We start from the raw sequence: 17,998 nt of genomic DNA on the forward strand, positions 1-17,998 counted from the left end.
TGAGTTGGAACAGGCAAAATCCTCTCTCCTGGCTGTTTCAGAAGAGATGCTTGCTGTCTACCAGGCCGTGAGGGGTGCACAGTTAGGCCTGCCTGTGTGTTAAAGGAATAGACATCCACGACACAGAGAGGGTGAGGTCTGGTTATCAGAGTGACCCACTACAAAGCAGGCGGGTCCCCACCCTAACCAGTATGTCAGTATGTCATCAAATGGAATTGAGGATCTTGATGTGAGATCGAGCTGGATTGAAAGTGTCCTTGAGCTGGTGGCAGGTGTCTAATCGGAGGCAGGGAGGAATGGAGTGTGGACTCAGATGCCAGAAAGGAGAGGTCACAAGACAGACAGGGGTCTGGGGCAAGGCAGCCACAACCCCAGGAGCCCTGGAGTCCCCAGAGGCTGGAAGAGGCCAGGGAGCCGTCCCCTACAGCCTTCAGACAGCGTGGCCCTGTCCACAGCTTGAATTTTGGATTTCTGGCCTCCAGAACTGTCAGAGAACAAATTTCTGTTATTTTAAGAGACCCAATTTCTGGTCATTTGTTACAGCAGCTCCCAGGAACCCACCTCCCTACAGCCCTTTCACTTAAAGCTACCGCAACAATGTGGCTGCCCTGGGGCCATGCATGCTGTCTCTGGAGTTCTGGGGTGAAAACACTGAATTACCCAAGGTTACTCAACACAAAGGGTGCGTCCCTCCAGCCAGACACCCACTTCCTGGGTGCCCTCCCCCTTCCCTGGGGGCCTTGGAGATGATTCTGGCTTATGTCATCGCTGTGGGCTGAATGACCCCAAACTCAGAGGAGAGAGTCCTAACTGCCAGTCCCCTCGTGGAACCACAATTTGGAGATAGGATGGTGAGTTGACATGCACTCGCTAGGCAGCTCAGGCCAACACGATCGCTGTCCTGATGGCACTTCTGTGGGCATGAAGACATGATGCATCTATGACCTGGGCAACACCAAAGAGCACCCACAGACCTCAGGAGGCCAGGGACAGGAGGGGCAGACTCGCCCTGGCTGTTCCCAGGAGGAACGGCCCTCCCAACCTTGACTGTGGACCGTTCCCAAAGGTAGGGCTGCCCCAGCACACAAGGACAGGGACCCCACATCCCTCTCTCCATCCACCCAGTGACAGAACTCATCACACGCAAGTTGGCTCTTTGCTTGAAGGTTGTCCTGGGTGCTGATCACTCTCTAGGGAGTAGTCTCCCGACCTTCCCTGCTCCTTTGCCCTGCCCTGTGCCCTGGAGCTACCTGTGTGCTCTTGGCACTCCTTATCTCTGGTCTCTGGCTGGCTCAGCCTAGGGGTGGCCACAACAGGAAACAGGAAGTAGGGTGACAGTCACAGGTGCTGGGGTCATGATGGGGACTCCATTCTCCCACTGTTCACTCTTCTAAAGCATGGCTTCTTGAGACTATGTCCAGGGAGGTCCCCTTGTGTAAGACAACTGCTTCATGCTGACTGGTGTGTGTCCTTCAGGGACCCATACCTGGCTCTTCTCACCAGCTGCCTGGACCCCAGGAATCTACAGACCTTCATTGATGATCACTTGCCTTCTCCTGGTGCCTGCTGTGACATTTTGCAAAGACAGATCTGCTTAGGCCTCTTGGGCACCATGACATGGCAAGACCAAGGGGCCCCATCTGTAGCGCTGAATCAGCCGAGTGCATTTTGGTACAACTTCTGTGTGCTCATAGTAGGGCAGATGCGTGAGCTCAAGGCATCTGGGAATCGGCAAGAAAGAGGTGGGTTCAAGGACACTGTGTCTGAGATAGTGTTGGAGAACGAGAGGAGATATTCCTCAGCAAGAAACGCTAGAAACATGCTGCCCATGGGTGAACCTTGAAAGCACGGTGCTAAATGAAAGAAGTTGGTCACAAAAGACCACAAGTCACATAATCCCATTGCGTGGAATGTCCAGAGTGGGCAAATCCATGGAGACAGAACGTTGATCCCTGTGGTTGCCAGGGCCTGGAGGGAGCAGGAACTGGCCAGCTGAAGGGTGCAGGATTTCTTTGGGGGATGCACAAACATTTCAATATTGAGGGCAATGCTGGCACCTGCAAAACTTGGCAAATCTACAAAGACCAGGGTTTGTGACTTTCAATGGGTGACTTCATGAGGTGTGGAGTATACCACAGTAAAGTTGCTAACGCCAATCACAACCAAAAGGATGGGGGGCCTTTCAAGTAAAGAAAATCACAAAAGCTGGGGAAATCAGACCAGGGATGCCAAGGCACTGTGGGAAGTGACCAGGAAGTGCAGGCAATTCTGCAGAGGAAATGCCAACTTTTCACAGGCCCCCCTCCTCCCTCCAACAGTGATACAGGATGCTCAGAGAAGCAGTAGAATGACACCCCGAACCCATTCCCTTCTTACCTCCTTGAACCCTAGCACAGTATAGAACTACCCTGGTTTTACAAAAGTAGGTGCAAAGACTCATGGTTAGTCTGGTCAAGAACTCCTGGCTAGAAGCTTGGCAGGCGAGGGTTTAGAAGCTCAGCCAGAATTGGCATCTGCTTGTGGCATTGGAGTTGAAGACACCGGTGCTCACTGCGGGGTTCTAGGTGGCCTCTGCCTCCAGTCTCCGCTCTTCTATGGAATAGCTTCACTCTTCGGGTCCCGGGTTGACCGCCTGCAAAATGGGACTTTGTTTCCAATGTGCACATTCCACCATTGACCCTGCAGGGCTTAGAAAGCTTGTTTCTCCATCTTCCAAAGGGAGGCAAGGATCCCTAATCTAGCCCCCGTTCTTAGGGCTGTCTTAGGAGTCAACAGTAAAATAAAATACAAAAGGAACACAAAACCACATGCCCTGCTTAGCGCTTCGCATGAAGCAGGTCCCATGCAAACCCCCGCGGATGTTGGGAACCTGCGCCCCCTGCCGACTGGACTGCCGCATTGCGGCCTCCGGGAGCCGCTCAAGATCCTGTGCCTGCACAGAATGCAAGTGCACAGGCCTGCTTCTTAAGGGTGTGACCTCCTCGGGCAGGTCCGGCTTTGACCACGCTATTCCGGGTGGGCGGGTCGAGAACGAGGCCACGTGGCTTTGTTCCGGCGTGCTGAAGATGGCTGTGCCCACCGCCGCTGCGTGAGAGTTGTGGGAAGACGCAATCCAGTGGTGCTGGAATCAAAACAGCGGGACTTGCCCTGTTGGGACTGATTGTGAGGAACCTCCTGAATGGGGTGAGGAAAGAGCCAGGTTTGGGGACTGCTGGGAGCTGCGGGGAAGAGTTGGCTGGAGAAAATTGAGGGGCTTCCGCTCTCCGGTGGGACTTTGGACTTTACCCTAAAGGAGCAGAATCCTGGGTTTATCCCCACTTGACTGCTGGGAAAGAGAAATAGCGGCTGCCCAAGGTTTCCCAGCCGGTCCGTGGGTACCTGACTCCAAACCCAACAACCCTCTTTTTAGGGAAATGCCAACCTCTGCCTCCTGCCGCACCCCAGTCTCTCTCCATGGATCACGTTTTCTTGATCAGTGTCTGAACCACCATGGTACCCGCATTGCCCTCCCACTTAAAGAGTCTGTAGGGGAGGCTTGTGGGGAGTATGGCTCCAAGGACCTGTGTTCCAATCCCCACCCTCATCCATCCCCCTTGGGACAGGTAGGAATATCGCCAAGGACTTTAAACCATTTATCCCAGCTGCATTTTACTGTCTCCCTAGAGTCTAGCACAGAACCCAGCACTTGGTAGGCTTCTGATGAAACTGCCTGATCAGTAAGTGAAGAAATGGTTGAATGGATGTGGCAATGTCTTTCTGGATGCAATGGACTGAAGTGGTCATCTTTCCTCTTTCACTGTAGTTCTTGAATAGAGAGCACCCACACCACTTGTGTGGCCAGGAATCACATGGCTCCAGCACAAAGAGAGCCATTTGGATGGTGTGAGAATGTCTTTTGAACTTTTGCCTCTGTTCTGGGGAGTATCTTTCCCTGGAAAGAGAATTCAAGGAGCCATTTCGCATTTATTATGGATTTTTAGGTTTTTGTTTTCCTCTTTGTCATGTGGGAGCGACTTATGCTACATGATTTAAAAAATTAAAACAGGACAGTTGTATATAAAATGAGAAGTAAAGTCTTGCTCCAACTCTCTGGGAGTACCCATCTTCAAATGGTTTGTTTTTAAAAGGGTTCTCCATAGGCTTCTCTGTGGACCCAGGTACTTTGCTCATCCCTGTAGTTTATCCCTCTACTATGAAAGAGGAGGACCTTAGATAATCTATTTCTTCCCTCCAACTTCTAAGAGTTTTTAACTATTCTGCTATTTACCCTAGGTAGAATACTTTAAAGATATTTATTATTGATCCATCCATCAACTTTAAACAGCATCTCCTGATGCGTCACTTAGTTGGATGAGAATTTCAGCATGGCAGCATGGCTACCTTTCTTTTCTCTCTTAGTTTCATTTTGCCCCTCAGTGTAGCGGCTTCTTTCTGTTGTTCATCTTGCTGATGAATGGAAGAATTAATAACAAAAACAGTAACAGTAGTAGTTAGCTCTTGGAGAGTTTACTATGTGCTGGGCACTGTTCCAGATGCGTTAGGTACAGTAACTCATTTAATCCTCACAGAATCCTGCAAGTCAGGATCTACTCTTATATACATTTTAAAAGTGAAGAAACCAAGGCATATCAAGGCAAAGTTATTGGCCTGAAGTCACACACAGGTGATAATTCATACAAGAGGGACTGAATTGAGGAGTGTGGTTCTAGAACTGCAATTCTGACCAGTACCCCTTTGTCTCTTTTGGCATAATTGCATGCACTTAATTATTTTCCAACAGATGAACATTTAGTAATGAGTGCTTCTGGTGTTGCTGACAGTGTAGACACAAGTGGACAAGACTTGGTCCCTGCTTTTATGGAGTTTGCAGGGTAGCAGAGGAAACAGACACCAGATCAAAATGCAGGGACTGAAATATGAGCCAGGTGCTGTGGGAGCCCAGCGGGGTTTGGTTACTGATCCACGTACTGGATCTTGGAGAGGCTTCCTGTGGGAACAGGGAGGAGCTGGCAGTCCCTGCAGCAGAATGATGGGGTCAGAGTTCACTGAGGCCCCCTGTGCAATGGGGGCATGAGTTCACTTATACATCTGAGCCGACATGGCCCTGGATTCTGTAGAACTTGGGCAGGTCATTTATCCTCTGAGTATTCCATTTTCTCCTCTCTAAAATGTGCATAAAATCTCCTAAATTGGTGAGTGAGAGATTTGGGTGAGATCAGAGTTACTACGAAGCTGCCTCTGAAAATTTCTTCCAACTGGGCCGCCAGTGCCTATGGGTTTCTGTGTTTTCAAGCTGGATTGGTTGTCTGTGGTCCCCAGGTGCCTCTTAGTACCACTACCATGCACACAGTTCTCTGCTGAGTTGTGAAGGTGTTCCTGGGGTCGTGAGGATGCTGGAAGCCAGGAGCCAGTTCTGCCTGGAATGGGGGCTGCTTGACAAGATTGTAACAACATCAGCTGGTCGGATTTCCATGGCTGCCCGAGGAGCTTGCCACACCTCGGAGATTGGACAGTATGTATTTATTCCTACAGTCTTGGAGGTCAGACATCTTAAATCAAGGTGTTGGTGGGGTTGCTGTGCTTCTGGAGGCTGTAGGACAGAACCTGTTCCTTTGCTTTTTTGGCTTCAAGAGCCTGCCTACCTCCCTGGGCTTTAAGCCACACCCTTGAACTTCTGTCTTCAAAGTGTAGCACAGCATCTTCCAGTTTCTCTCCCTCTGTTTCCATCTTTACATCTCCTTCTCTGACTCTGACCCCCCGTCACCCTCTTGTAAGGACCCTTGTGATTACTTTGGACCTGGATAATGCAGGATTATCTCCCCATCTCAAGACTCCAAATCGAATCACATCTGCAAAATCCCTTGTGCCCTGTGTGGTGTGTAACCAGCGTTCTAGTGCTTAGGGTGTGGACGCTTTGGTAGGCTGCAGCATCCTCCACCACATTTGGCACACAGAGCTTGCATGCTCACTCTCATTTCTTCTGACCAGCCTCTTTAAGTGTCTCCCTAAGCAGTGCCATAATGGTGATTTTGTACTTGGTCTTGACCTCGTAGCAGCCCTACAGGGTATGATGACATCATGTGGCCCTTGGGATACTCATTTCTTCACCAGTGATGTGAGTAGAGGGCACATAGCCAGTGAGTGTTAGAGTCAGAGCTGGCCTGACTAGTAAAGCATATGCCGCTACCTCCTTGTCTCTGGCCACCCCTGGAGAATCCTGGAGCCCCAGGTTTCTAGCCATTTGTCCCTTCGCTGTAAGGCCGCACCATCTCCTACCCACCTTCTATCCTAGATGACGTAAGAGCGATTCAGACAGCTGCTTGCCACTTTTGGCACGTTGACCGACTGCAGCCTCAAGTTCACCAAAGACAGCAAGTTCCGCAAGTTTGGCTTCATTGGCTTCAAGTCTGAGGAGGAGGCTCAGACCACACTGAGCCATTTCAACAAGAACTTTATCGACTTGTCCTGGATCACAGTGAGTGGCCGGGAGGCTCACCCTGCCTGTCGCTCCAGAGCAACACCCACCATCCACCTTTCGTCGAGCTTGTGGATCCCAGGGCTGTCTTCCTCAGGCTGTGAGGCCTTTGGCTGGCTTACCAGGTCCCTCTCTTCTGTGTTCATAAGAATATCCTGAGAACAAGTCAAACTGTGGCTGGCCTGTCCTGAGTTTCGACTCAGTGCAGGCTGTCAGGTGTAAGAACAGGCACGTCTGAAGCCTGGGGTGGCACCTGTGCTACCAGCCGAGAGGGCACTTGAGAGCCACAGGTGGGCATCAACCTGCCCGTCAGTGCACTCTCAGGAGCTGTCAGTCACTGCTGGGAATCTGGGAAGAGCTGTGCCCTGGTCCCTGTCCTCACGAACCTGCTGCCTCTGCACAGGCAGAGCACTGTCAGATACAGGCTGCTGTGGTCAGGGTGGTCAGTGTATCAGAGACCCTGGGAAGACAGATCAGGACCCACCCTGGCCAGGGAGGGGTCAGGAAGTTTCCTGGAGAAGGAGGTCCCACTCAGGTCACCAACATAATAAAATGTTCACTGACATGATAAAATGTCTCCAGTGCTTTGCTGAGAAAGAGAAAACTGATGGGCATGAGAGCCCATCGAGGCAGCCGCATCCCACGGTCTGGCGTGGGGTGGGCATGGGTTTTACCCAGAGGTTAATGGTGCCTCTCTGATGACAGCAGTCAGAGTCATTTCCCTCTAACCTTCACAGAGACTTTCTGGTATTTGGGTTTTGCACCACAGACTTGCCATTATTACAGGAGCAACTTCTTTGAACATCCTCACAGCAGGATGGACCCAGATGGCAGGCTTTTTCTTCAGGGAAAGTCTTGGTGACCAGGGCGACCTTAACTGTCTGGGAGTTGTCACGCTGGGCTCAGCCCTCTGTTGTCACCCTGGGCAGGACCAGCCCTCTCCACAGTCACCTTGAGTGTAGGCAGCCTTGGGTCTGGAGAGGTCCATGGACTCAGCTCCCTTCCATGCCCTGCGCCCGCCCTGGGCTCCCTGTTACCCATGCTTGTTCCCCAAGGCCAGTGGCACTTGCCTCACACTCACTAGTGACCCCACAGCTGTCACTCGTCCCTGCCCCTGCCTGGCAGTACATGTGGCCTGCATCTTATGTCGTCCTCAAAGCCGTCCTTTGGCATGGATGGTTAAAAACTCAGGCTTCTGGGTGCCCAGGCACCTGAGATCTCTGTCACCTACAACCTGGTCACCCATGCTCCCTCACATCTCTGTGCTCCCCAGTTCTGGTCTGGGGACTGGTGAGAGTCACAGCTCTGCTGCCCACTGTTGGGGGCTCAACCCTTCAGTCCTTGCAGGGCACTCGAGGGCACCTGTGTGCGGGACGCCTCAGTAAATGGTAGCCAGTGTAGTGACATCACAGGACCAGCCAAGGCTGGGGCGGTAGTCATTCACTCAGCTCAGCAAGTCTGTGACAGCTGCCTCTGTGAAGCCCAGGTCCCCAGGTGCTGAAGGGCACCAGTAGGGCTGCTGGCTGTCGCGTCAGGTGTGGAAATGGCCCTGTTCTCCTGCAGGTGGAGTTCTGCAAGTCTTTTGGTTACCCAACGAAGTCGTGAGACTGGAACAGACATGCCTGGAGACTGAGGCAGCCTGAGCAGCCTGTGCGAGGCCCTGTCCCCCGGAAATTAAGAAAGTACGCAGGTGGCCCCGAGGGAGCTGGGGGGGCTGTGGGCACCGCGGGGTCACCTCCTGCTTTCTGTGCGACCATCATCATCTGTGCCTTCTGCTTTTAGGATGACAAGAAAAGAAAGGTCCCAAACTAACTGGAGAAGGTGAGTGTCCCATTGACGGAGAGGGCTGGTGGCAGCAGGTCTGAGGGTGAGGGCTGGTCCAGGAAGCAGAGTGCCACACTCTCCACTGTCCCTCTCCCCATGGACTCCTGGTCACCTCATCCTGCAGAGTCCACTCTGCCTCCTTGATGACCTGCAGACCCTCAGTGCCCACTAGTGAGAGGGTGCCTGACCTGCTGAGAGCTAGGACGACTGGGCCACGCCTGAGCTGTCTCCACCTCTTCTCCCCCCATATCCCTGCCATCCTGGTTCTGGTGCCACCAGCTGAAGGAAGATAGCAAGTTCCAGGAGTTTCTGTCAGTTCACCAGAAGCAGACCCAGGTGGCCACATGGGCAAACAATGCCCTGGACACAGAGCCCTGATAGGGAAGAGCAAGCCGACCAGTGACTACCTGAACTTTGACTCCGATTCTGGGCAGGAGAGCAAGGAGGAGGTGGCTGAGGAGCCAGCAGGTAAGGCCTGGGCCTCTGCACCTGTGTCCTTCCCAGCCTGCCTGCCCTGTGTGTATGCTCACCACGCCTGCTCGCATGCACAGGCGGCCTGCCCTGCCGGACCCCAGGCATGGGCCAGCCCAACACAGCTTTTAAGTTCTCTTAGTTAACAAGCCTGCTGTGACTCTTCTGGTTCCTTGCTCAGGCAGTAATCAACAGGATTGGCTGAGCACATGCTGTGTACTAGGCACTGAGAACATGGCAGCAAGCAGGAGGCAGAGGAGCCCCTCCTCCTTGGAGCCATCAGTTGTCCTCCTGGTGAGAGGGGAGAAGCAATAGCAGATAAGCACCCCTGGATCACATCATTGGTGACAGAGAGGACAGGAGGGCTTGGAAGGGGAGCTGTTGGGAAGGCCTTTCTGGGGGTGAGCCTTTGTCCCCATGGGTCAGGGCAGGGCAGCTAATGGTAGCGAGTGACCAGTTGTAGTATAGGTTGGGGGTCCGAGTCAGGGCTGGTTTAAAGATGAAGACAGGGACACAGCATGTGCTGGAGGCCTGGCAGATTTTCTGTGCTGAGCTGGAATCTGAAGGACTCGTAGGACTTGGAGGGACACAGTGGCAGGTGGCAGAGAAGGGGTCACAGACAAGGGTGCAGTATCTCAGGGCTCAGGAGAGGGGAGCAGGGGCTGCAGGGGTGGACATGGTCTGGGTGGGCTGAGGAGAGCAGGGAGGAAGGAGCCAAAGGTGGTGGGCTCACAGGCCTGGGAGGGGTGGCGGGTTCCCTCCTCAGACTTCTGGGTCCCACCCGGGTGTGAGAGGCTAGAACACAGTCCCAGCAGCCCGCGAGCATGGGGGGCACCCTGCACACTCCTTGGCCTCCCTGGCTCTCCATCTGTAGCTCCTCAGTGGCTGACGTCTTACCAAGTGTTCCTCATATATTATACAGCATGTCCAGTGTCAGGTAGCAGGATGGGGACATCCAGAGCGCAGCACACAGCACATTGACAGTGATGTGCTGGAGGTGCTTTGGCACCATCCTGCTGTTCAGATGGAGAGTTACCCCTACCTGGGATAGACCAGACGGCCCTCTGTGGTGACAGACACCATAGTGCCTTCCTCTGTAGTAAGGCCTTGGTTGTACCTACGCCTTCTCTAACATGTTACGTGCCTGGAAGTAACCCAGCTAGGAGGGTCAGCAGTGACTGCAGAGGGCTGTCTAGGAGAGAACCAGGCTGTGGCAGAAGCCATGGCGCCCTGGGTGTGTGGTGCCGTCATACAGAGCTGCAGAGCTCTGCCCTCTTGTTGCCCGTCACAGGGTTTCCTGGGGCTGCTGGACAGAGGCCTGGTCATGGTGGTTGTGGCACTTCAGCCGCCCTCCAGGCTTTCAGCCCTATGTTTCCCAGGTCTCTGGTTGCCCAGGAAGGTGACCCTCCTCCACCCTGGCTCTCTCAGCAGAGCAAGGCCTTGAGCCAAAGACAGCTGCACAGAAAGGACTTTCGGACATGGAGTACCTGAAGTCCAAGATGGTGGCCGCCAAGTCATCCTCAGAGGAGGAGAGTGAGGATGAAGCAGTGAGCTGTGATGAAGGGAGTGAGGCAGAGGAGTCCTCTGCCACTGAGACCCAGCAGGCGTGAGGGAATACAGGGGCCCTGCCTGGGAATAGGGGGCCACAGGAGCCCGGAGCCTAAGTGCGTGCCTCTGGGGGACAGGGAGGGGTTCTGTGCATGTCCACGTGGTCCTGCGACCCCATTGCTGGGGTGTCACATGGAGGAAAGACTGCCCCCTCTGAGCTCACTGCCTGCCACACCTGGAGGGGCCGCCTGCCACCTGTCAGGGCTCTGGGAGGTGTGAGGTCGGTGGCCGCATCGCACATGGTGTTGAGTAACAAGGCGGACAGACTTGAACAGGCCGTCGTTGATAGGTGAGTTTAGTCAAGCCCTGACAATGTGCCTGGTGATGCACTTGCCATCAAGGAATGTCATCACCATCTCTGGGGCTGTTGTTCTTCCATTTCATAGGGGAAGAAACTGAGGCCTGGAGAAGGGAAGTGACAGGATCCCATGATGGGGTCAGGCCCCAGCATGGATCTTCCAGGCTTTGAAGTTGAGAGTATACAAGTGGACATGACCCTTGAGGATGGCCACCTTGTCCCCCAATGGGGAGTCCTCTGCTCCAGACACAGGGCACTTGTACATGTGTGTGTTCCCATTCTTGAGTTGGAAGCAACCAGTCTTTTGCTTCCCAATGAGAGGAAGGGGCTCCCTCTGCCTCCTCTTCTCTTTCCTCTTCCTCCTCCCTCCTTCCTAGTTACCGTGCCCTGCAGGGAGTCTGGGAGTTCAAGGCCCAGTCTCAGCTCTGACCCTTGGGGGCTGCTGGGCCTGGGGGGATGCTTCAGCCCACAGGCCTCTCTGATCGTCGTCTGCAGAGGACATCCTGGCAGTGCCCATCCTTCCAGCCATCTCCTGAACCTCTGTACTCAGGGTGGCCCTGGGGGTCACCATGTCCAGCAGGGTTGGGGCAGCAACCCTCCCAGCACATCAGCATTTCTCCGGTTTGACTAGAAATGACCTTGTTCTGCACCTGTTGGTTCACTGCAGGCTCTGCTGGGGAGTGAGTGCTAGCTGGGCAGGTTTTAGCACCAAAGGATCTACCAAAAACTTAGGTTGTGCAGAGCTATCTGGAGTCCAGAATTACAGGAAAAGGTGCCGAATTCAGAATCCGTGTGGAATTAGAGGCTCAGTGGGAGGCTGGCCTCTGCGTGTAGCATGGAGCCAGCTGAAATCAGCAGCTGCAGGGTAGGTGCCTTGGCTCCTCCCTCTGCCCTGGCCTCTGCTGGCCAGTGGCCTGCTCGCCTGCCCATGGTGTGCTGACCTGGCTGCAGATCTCACTTCAGAGGCAAATGGGGACCCTGCATCCACTGCCTCCGCACTGGCCAGACCCTGAGTCTGGTAGGCACAGGCGCCAGCACTTCCTGCCACCCTGGCTGCAGCTGCTCCTGGAGCTGCAACGTCCTGGTCTGTCCCCTGCTCCCTCCACCTCAGGGAACCCACTGTGGCCTTTTCTCTTTGTTCTCAGACAGAGAAACCAGCGAACAAGAAGGAGCCCACCACCTCCCACACTGTGAAGCTTCGGGGAGCCCCGTTCAGTGTCACAGAGGTATGTGCTCTGAGGACAGGGTGAGGAGGAGGCCACTCAGATTGAAAGCTGGAAGGAATCACCCACCAAAAAGGCTGACCGATGGCATCTTGGGCGTCACGAATGAGCGACTGTGATTGCTGCCTCGAGCAGGAGGAGGCCTTTTCTGCTCCCTCACCTACAGCAGGGAGGGTGGGAAGCCAGGGAAGAGGACTGGCCTGTGGTCAGACAGTCCCTGTGGAGAGTCCTTCCCCATTTGGCAGCGGGCGGCCGCTATAGGCGCTTGTGAGTGTGGAGGTGTTGCTGTCTTCAGAAACAGGCCGCAGGCCAGCTGGCACCATGACTGCAGCTGACTGGCCCTAGAGCTGCCTTAGCAGAGGACCCTGTTCTCACGCCCGCCTCGTGACAGCCGTAGAGGTTCCCCATATGAGATCCTAGAAGATGTGGCTAAATAAAAAGAATGAAAGTCAACTATAACCGGGATGGCCATGTAAGTGACCGTGAGCGGGCGAAGCCAGAGGGGGTGCCAGGATGCAGGTGTGATCGCTGCAGGTCTGACGACTGGAGGTGATCCGCAGGTGCCCACTGTCCTTGGCACACTGGGCTGCCCCACCCCAATTCCCGGGTCCCACCCAGTGACAATACCTGACATTCGGGACGAACCTTCTTAAGTGTCCTTTTCTTTGTGCACTGATGCTGACCTCTGCCGTTGGTTTGCTTTTTCCGCATCCCTCTGGTAGGACTGGCTTGCGACACCACCATGTCCTTCTTGCATATTCTTCTGTGCTCGGGACACTTTGATACACTCCTGGTCTCCTAAATGGGGACACAGGAGTTAAATTTTTTTGCTATTGGAAATACTGAAGCAGTTCCTTGTGATCGAGGTCAGTTAGGTTTTGTTGTTTTTTTTGTTTTGTTTTGTTTTGTTTTTTAAATTTGGTACCCATGATCGAACCTCAGGGTGTATAACCACTGAGCCACATCCCCAGCCCTTTTTATGTTTTATTTTGAGACAGGGTCTCATTCAGTTGCTCAGGGTCTCACTAAGTTGCTGAGGCTGGTTTGAACCCATGATCCTCCTGCCTCAGCCTCCCAAGCTGCTGGGAAGAGTGGCAGGCACCATGCACATCCTAGTTAATTTTTTTTTACGGAAAAAAGATGAACCCCTGCCTTACTCCTCATAATGAGAAAAGTTTCAGACACATCAAGGATTTGAGCTGAACAAATTTCTTTCTAAGCAATTTGCAAACTTTGATGGAAAAACAAAAAATGGACATGTTGACTGCCTACAAGTCAGAAACCCTGTAAGGCCATGGCTGCCACAGGGTCAGAAGGTGGACCGCAGAATCCGTAGCCTGAACAGCAGGCAAGAGGCACCAATTTCTCTAATTTACAGAGATTCTTATGAAGGACATATGACCCGCCCAACAGAAAAATGGATAAAGGACAAGAATTTTTTGAAGAAAAAGAATTTAGGTGGCCTGTACAGATGCTTGAATTTATTCATAATTATTAAAAATAAAATTGAAACTGCAAGTTCATGTTTTTCACTTGCCAAAGTGGCATACATTTTTCACATTTGGCAATAAACATTTTCTTGTCTTTTGGAGGACAATGTAGAAGTGTCAGGCAGAATTAGGAACATCTAGGCCTTTGCCGAGCTGGTGCTGAGCTTTGCCCCACAGGTGGATCCCCCAAGCACACCAGAGTCTGAACTCAAGAAAGTTCTTTGCAGCCTTCCTGTTATTATTTAAACTTAATGTGTTGAGTTATAGTCATCAATAAGAACAGAAAAGCAAAGCTCCATTTCTAGGGAAGGCATGTATCCTTGATTCTCAGAAGGGAATGATCTGCCCCAGTGGAACAGATGGTGATGTCCAGAGGAACCCTTGGTTGTCACCTCTGAAGGGGCTGCTGCTGGCATGTAGTGGGCAGAGACCTGGCATGCTGCCAGATGCCCTGCTGCACACAGGACAGCCCTCACAACAAAGAATCACCAAGCCCAAAATGTCACCAGTGCCTGGGTTAACTCACAGGGCACATTAAAACGGGGGAACATGAGGTGTCACATGAAGAACGCAGTGACCGGGGAGACCCCAGGGTGCTGTGGCAAGTGGAAAAAACCAGGTGTGGAACAGCGAGTGGATTCATCCCCAGAGACACCTGACCACATGTGGTGCAGGTGCCGGCTGTCCCACCAGTCACCGGGAATGAGGCCAGGCTTCTGGAGAGAATCTGATAATCAGTAAATTGGCAGCAGCAGTGTGAAATCCCTACTTTGCTGGACTTCTTCCATTTGTTTGGAATGCTTGTTAGTTTCATCTGGTGGCTGGCATCACAGGCTGCTCAGGACGGGGGCCTCTGAGCACCCAGGGCCCAGATTAAAACTGGTTTCACTGCTTTTATTTTGCAGAAGGAGCCAGGAAGGTAGAGCTGGCCCTTGGAATTAGGAGTTGGTTTTGTTCTCTGATTTGCACTTTTCAGCATTTGCCATGATTTCACACCCTGCCTGTTCACATATTTTTTGAAATACATGTTTCCCTAATACACACATCCAGAAAAGGGAATGGTTAAGAACACGGAGGTCTCCTTACGATGTGAAGTATCATGGACAGATATCTATGATGTAAAGTGAAGTGAGAAAAGCTAGATTTGACCCCAAGTATAAAAGAAAAAAAAAAACCCTCAAAAAAGGTCAGATATGATGCCTTAAAATAGCAGTGATGAGGTTAATAGTCTATAGTTGTTACACATTTCTTCCCTGATCTCTATTTTCCAATTCTTCTATTTTACGATGGAGGAAGGATGAGTATAACTGAAAGCAGAGCCATAATCACCCTGTTATCTTTTCTGATTCAGTCCTTTGTCCCTCCTCTCTTTATTGGGCAGCACTTTTCTTGTTGCACTGATCAGGGGCCAAAGTTCTCCTTGCAGAAGAATGTCATGGAATTCCTGGAACCCCTGAAGCCAGTGGCCATTCAGATAGTGAGGAACATGCATGGGAACAAGACGGGTGAGGTCTGGGAGCTGGGCCGAGTCAGGGAGGCCGGCACAGGGAAGGGCATGTCTCCTCTCCTGGTGGCGATCCTCACTCTACCCTGGTCAGGACATGGCTCTGACGTCCTCCTTCCTGCCTCTGGCAGCCTGGTGGACAGTGTCAGAATCTTCACCTGTCTCTCCTTGCCCAGCCTCCGCTCTTCTGGCAGGTTTCCCCATCTGTTTAGATAGAGGCCAGCAGTTCTCAGTTTGCTGGACTGAGTTCATGCTGGTGGAAGATGGTGGGGTAGACAGGGTGCAGCTCCAAGGCTCCACAGGTAGAGACCCCATGAGACTGAGGCTGTGGAGGCCTCCCATGATTAGGAAAGACCCCCCCACCTGCTGGTGCTTTGTGAGTCGTGGCCTCTGTTGCTCCCCAGGAGTGGTGCTGGGGGGCAGCGCTTTACTCTGAGCATGCGTGGTGCTGCCCCTGGTGTCCTCTCTGGCAGTGAGCCTCCACCCCTGGCCTTGGAGCCCTGGATCTGCCTGCCCAGAGGCAGGGGGCATGGCTGGAGGTAAGTTGGCACTGGGAGGGTGGTCACAAGAGTCCAGCCCCCCAGTGCTATGTTGGGTCAAGGGGCTGTCATGAGCATTTGTCCTTTGCAGAACCTGGTCAGGGAAGGGCTGAGGCCGAGAGGGAAGCAGAAAGGCCCTTGTTTCTGACTCCTGGCATCTGGCGCCTTCGCCCACCAAGCCAGGCTCGTGCAGAGGGCTCCTCCAAAGGGAGATTGACCTGGAGGGGAGGGAGGCAGGTGTGTTTTGGAGGCTTCCTACCTCTTCCCTGAGCCAGGTGCAGTGTCCCCAGTGACTCCCTGTGTCTGCAGGGCCTGCAGTTACCTTCGTCCTTGTCCCCCTCAGGTACGTCTTTGTGGATTTCAGCAGTAAAGAGGAAGTGAAGAAAACCCTGAAGTGTGACAGGGTGTACATGGGTAAGGAGGCGCTGGCAAGGTCCCTTGGGCTCCTCGTTTCCTTGTGGGCTCCTTCATGTACATCTGTGCCGAGCCTTTCCTCCCACCTGACGCTGCAGGTTCTGAGGGTACAGCAGCAAACAGAGGGGCTGAAGAGAGGCAGGCAGCGCTGGAGCCCATGAGTGGGCACATGGTCGTGGGCAGTACTGGTGGTCAGGGCAGTGGCGAGGACTGGGGTGGAGGAGGCAGGTCTCCAATGGGGCAAGTGTTGGGCCTCCTGGAGTGAGGAGCAGGGTCTGGCCTCTGGGCAGGGTTGGTGGGGATGCAGCAAGGGCACCTTCCCCAAGCTGGGACATGGTCCTCCACCCTCTCTGGCACAGATGGTGATTGGACCCAGCCATGGACTCCTGGGGATGCATTGTGTCAGGGTAGACGGGGACCCTGGGCATCCTGCTGGTGGGTCAGTGGAAGGTATCCATCAAGCTCTGGTGGTACTGGTGGAGGCAGGCCATCCCTGCGGCCTCCTTAGGCACGCAGGGTCGTTTTTGCAATCTGCTCACTAACAGGTGATTGTTTAGGGGCAGGCTGTCACATGAGACCTTTCCCAAGGCAGAGCCACCAGCAGTGCCAGAGTAGGCTCAGAGTTCAGAGGACCTGTCACTTGGCCTGGGACAGCAGACTCCAAGGGCTGAGGCCATACTGGCAGGCTGGGCGAGGCCCCAGGGGCTCAGGCTGCTGCCCTGCTACAGAGCCTGCTGCTGGGCCCATCACCTTTCCCAGCTGGAGCATCTGACAGCCTGCAGCCAAGATCTGGGTCCTCAGTCAGGTGTGTCAAGTCCCAGGCTCCCTGAACCCTCTCCTCCTTCAGGTGGATGCTACATCAAGGTGTTCAGGGAGAAGCATGTGCCCACAGCCAAGGGGACCCTACAGAACAGTGTGCAACCCTGGCAAGACCAGACGCTCGGGAAGAACGAGGAGGAGGAAGACCTGGCTGACTCCGGGAGGCTCTTTCTGTGCAACCTGCCCCACAGCAGCACCGAGGAGGACCTGGAGGGGCTCTTCTCCCCCTATGGTAGGGCCACCTGCACCTGGCTCCCACTTGACTGGGTCGGCCCAGTCTGCCTCCCACTCGCTCTTGACCTCAGGCAGTGGCTCCAGCTGGTTTCCTCATCTGAAAACAGGGCTCTCTGTCCCCACTACAGATATAGTGACATCTGCTGCTTTCAGAACTTGAACTTGGATTCCTAATTTGTTTTTTTAATGGTGCTGGGGATTGAACCCAGGGTTGCTCTGCCACCAACCTACATCCCCAGTTTTTTTTATTTTTTAATTTGATACTGTCTTGGTAAGTCCACAAGGCTGGCCTTGATCCTCCTGCCTCAGTCTCCCAAGTTACTGGGACCACAGGCATCACCAGTATGCCCGCAGAACTTGATTCCTTAGCTCTCACTGTTCAAACGCAGAGCAGGAGCGATGGAGGTGTTTTCCTGAGATTCTTTGGCTTCTGGTGTTGGAATTCAGCAGCTGCCCAGCCCTCCTCTCCCACTGTGCTCCTGCCTGGGAATACTTTTCTTCTCACATTTTCCCAAGCAAACCAAGCTTCCGAGAAGAGGCAACAGCCAGGGCTCTCTTTGGTTTTGTTGCTGTTTCTTCTTGGGCTGGGAACTTGCAGGCCTGTAGCTGAGCTTGGTCACAGGGGCCATTTGTCGAGGGGAGGAAGGTGGGCTCGCAGTGCAGGTGAATCTGTGCTCTGGAGATGCTGCCGGCGCCCTTGTCTCCCAGGACACTGGCCTGGGTGTGGAGGATCAGTAAGGCCATGTGAGTGTGGCTTGGGCCAAGGACAGCTCAGAGGTCCCAAGTGGAACCTGCTTGCAGGCCAGGTGATGGGACCTGAAGGTCTGTCCACGCTGTCCTGCTCCCCAGGTCCTCCCATGGGCTGGTGCCCTGGCCACACGGCAGTAATGGGTGGATGGGAGGGGGCTTGACCGTAGACTGCAGGTATCCATTTGGGATGTGGCCACACCTGGTGTTCAGAGTGGAACCACTGCAGTGTCCTCTGAGAGGGACAGCATTACGAACACATAGCATTAACTGCAGCAGGCCCTGGGTAGTGACCGCACACTAACTCTTGGACCCTCGAGACCAACGTGTGTGCGTCAACTGTTGTTCCATT

General features: G+C 53.6%; 1 pseudogene; it reads left to right on the forward strand.

Moving 5' to 3' along the window:
* Positions 1-2,842: 2,842 nt before the first annotated feature.
* The window catches only part of LOC124974711 (probable RNA-binding protein 19), a 61,161-nt pseudogene continuing 46,005 nt past the window's right edge, over positions 2,843-17,998 (forward strand).

This window comes from Sciurus carolinensis, unplaced genomic scaffold (assembly GCF_902686445.1).
Source record: "Sciurus carolinensis unplaced genomic scaffold, mSciCar1.2, whole genome shotgun sequence".
NCBI classification, from domain to species: Eukaryota; Metazoa; Chordata; class Mammalia; order Rodentia; family Sciuridae; genus Sciurus; species Sciurus carolinensis.